Below are 3,521 nucleotides of genomic sequence, written 5' to 3'. Positions count from 1 at the left end.
GGGGTTGACCGCGTTCGCAAAGAAGGATTTAGATGTCTCGGCAGAATATTTTAAAAGCTCATTTTCGTGATTTTGAGCATAAGTTCCTCCATTTTTGGGCGATTTTGAAGCTTTTTCAAGAGGATTGAAGAGGGAATCAAGGGGGAATACTTAGAGCTAAGATTTATGGACTTAATACTCAATCCTAATGTGATTTCTACCTGATTAATCATGGAAATTGTTGAATTTAAGCCTAATATTGAAGAATTAGGGCTTGTAATTGAAGACCTAAAATTAGGGATTTGAGGGATCATTTGTGGTTGGATTTTGGTGACTTTGAAATGAATGAACTCGGGGAGTGATAAGGAGTCTATTGAAGTAATTTTTATTGGGATCCGAGACGTGGTCCCGGGGGTTGGGTTTGGCCAATTTCGAGATTTTGTGTTGTAATTTGATTTCTTTCGAGTGGGCTTTGTTCCCTTAGCATATTTTGATGGTTTTGCATTGATTTTGGTTAGATTTGGATCATCCGGAGGCCGATTCGAGAGGCAAGGGCATCGCGACCTAGAGTTTGGACCGAATAGAGGTGAGTAATGATTGTAAATGTTATCCCGAGGGTATGAAACCCCGGATTTCACATCGTTGTGCTATATTGAGGTGACGCTCATACTAGATGACGAGCATGGGGTCGTGCACCATTGGGTATTGTGACTTATTCCACCCCAAATGATTATTTTTACTGCGTATTTGATTGAAAACTGTTTGCTATCACCATGTTTTGGGCTGAATGCCATATTTGGGCCCCGTGCCAACTATTTTGAACCCTTAGGGTATTTTTACGGGTATTTCCTCACTGGTTTGATTTTATATCTGTACTCAGTCATGATATATTCTAAAATTTTCATAACTCAGCTATGTTTACTCTGTTTTAACACTTTCAATGATCTTTTGGGCTAAGCATTATATTTTACTATGCCCGAGTAGCTTTTAGAAATTTTTGACTGAGTAGGACCGAGGGCCTGTGTTATGAGGATTATTATGGGATCGGGCTGCACGCCGTAGCAGTGTTATACTTATTATGATTATGAGGCCGAGGCCGAGGGCCTGGGTTGTACACCACAAGGTGGCTTGATGTGAGGCAGAAAGCCTATTAATTATGCCACGAGATGACTTGATATTGCGCTTGGGTCGTAAGGCGCCCCTCTCGGAGTCTGTACAATCCCAGTGAGCGCTGGTACCCATTGTGATATGAGATATAGCCTGATGGGCTGGTGTTGTTCCATGTTATTGCCCGATGGGCCGATTCTGGTTGACATTGTGCTCGAGGGAAGGATTTTTATGTGTTTATCTTTTCTAACTGTTTTTCATTTATTATTTAATAGTTAAAAAGGTGTTTTTAAAGAAGCTTATACTGAACTAAGGAGCTTCTATAAGATTTCACTGTTTTATTGCCTTTTATTTATTTTACACTGCCTTTTTATAGCATGTTGTTGTGTTTTACGTGATTTCTTATCGCTCAGTCTTCATTTATTGTTATTACTCACTGAGTTGGAGTAGTCACTTTACTCCCTACACCCTGTGTGCAGATTCAGGAGCTTCAGGTCCCGCCAGTGAGGGTTGTCTTCTCCCAGTAGGCCATTCGGAGTCAACTAGATAGCTGCTCGACATTCGCATCCCAGTGTTTCTCCCCCTATCTTACTTTCTGTTTCTATTTCTGTAATAGACTGTATAAACTCTTTCATACTTGTAGACTTATCTTAGATGCTCATGACTGGTGACACCCTGATGTCAGGATGTCTTGGTTTTTCTGCAAATTGTACTGGTTCACCTTTATTTTTGGATTATTTGCATGTTAATGACTTAATTATGTTATTTTAATTGTTTAAAAATGAATTGGGTGTTGTGTAGGCTGGTCTTGTCTTCACGAGAGGTGCCATCATAACCGGGTCTACTTTAGGGTCGTGACAAGTTGGTATCAGAGCCTAGGTTACATAGGTCTCACGAGTCATGAGTAGGTTTAGTAGAGTCTCGTGGATCGGTATGGGGACGTCTGATCCTCGAGAGGCTACAGAACCTTTAGGAAAAACTTCATATTCTTGAAATCATTGTCTTGCAAATCTGTTGATCCGAGTACTAAACTTCTGTTATTCTATTCTCTCACAGATGGTGAGGACACGCGCTACTGGTCAAGATGGACGACCACTAGTACCACCAGTTGTGGCCACTAGAGGCCGAGGACGCAGTCATGGTCGTAGTAGGGGAAGGGTTGTGGCCTGCACAACAGCTAGGGCAGCACTTGTAGATCCACCAGCCGCCCCAGTTCAGGATCAGGTCCCAGTTGTGGACGCTCCAATAGCACCAGCTCAGGCACCAGCTGTGCCCATTGTGATTCTGGTCTTCAGGAGGCCTTGGCTCAGATTCTATCAGTATGTACTGGCCTATCTCGGCGGTCTCAGTTACTACAGCCGCAACTACTTCTCAAGCCGGGGGAGGCACTCAGACTCCCGCCGCTCGCACACCTGAGCAGGTCATGTAGATACGTAAGACACCAGGGGAACATCCAGCCCAACCAGTTGTAGCTGCTCAGGACTATGTAGCTCCTGTCTTGCAAGAGGACAGGCGGCGCAGGTTGGAGAGGTTTGGTAGACTTCAGCCTCCGACTTTCAGTGGTGCAGAGGGCGAGGATGCCCAGGATTTCTTGGACAAGTGTCAGAGGATTCTTCGTACATCGGGTATTCTGTAGACCAGCAGGGTCGCTTTCACATCTTTTCAGTTTTTTGGAACTGCCTTTACTTGGTGGGAGGCTTATGAAAGGCGTGGTCCTGTTGGTGCAACACCCCTTACCTAGTGTCACACCTCCTTTTTCCTACCCCAAAAGGGTATATGAGAGTTTTTCCAATTAAAGTGAGAATAATCGAAATGGGATTATTTATTTATTCAGAGTCGCCACTTGGGAAAATTTATGATGTCCCAAGTCACCGGTTTAAATCCCGAATCGAGGAAGTTTGACTCTATTTTACAGTCCACGAAACACAGAAATCCGGGTAAGAAATTCTGTTAACTCGGAAAAAGGTGTTAGGCATTCTCGGGTTCCGTCGTTTTAGCACGGTCGCTTAACTATTATTATTGGCTTAATTATCTGATTAATCACATGTTTTATACCTATTGCATTTTTAACCTTTGACCACTTTTAAAATATTTATGGAATTATTCTGGAACAATTTACGGTTGTCGTATACTTGTTTGTTTGGTACACATTGTGAATTGTGTCACGGGAACCGTACCCAGGATCTACAACATGTTTATTTTATTAATATTCGAAATTATGGTCGAGTCACATGAAATGTGCATCCGAATTTTGGGAATTACGCATCACAACTACGTCATGCGAACCGTACTCTTAGTTATAATGATTTATTATAACGCGCCTGAAGCAAGCTACGATGTTTGTGAAGCCAACATGGGTTATGGAAGATATTGTTGGGGAGTAAATAGGCTAGCCAACATGATCTATTACTTGGCTCAAATTCCTTATGGTTCAA

This window comes from Nicotiana tabacum, chromosome 12 (genome assembly GCF_000715075.1).
Source record: "Nicotiana tabacum cultivar K326 chromosome 12, ASM71507v2, whole genome shotgun sequence".
Taxonomy (NCBI): domain Eukaryota; kingdom Viridiplantae; phylum Streptophyta; class Magnoliopsida; order Solanales; family Solanaceae; genus Nicotiana; species Nicotiana tabacum.
This window is presented reverse-complemented; position numbering follows the sequence as displayed.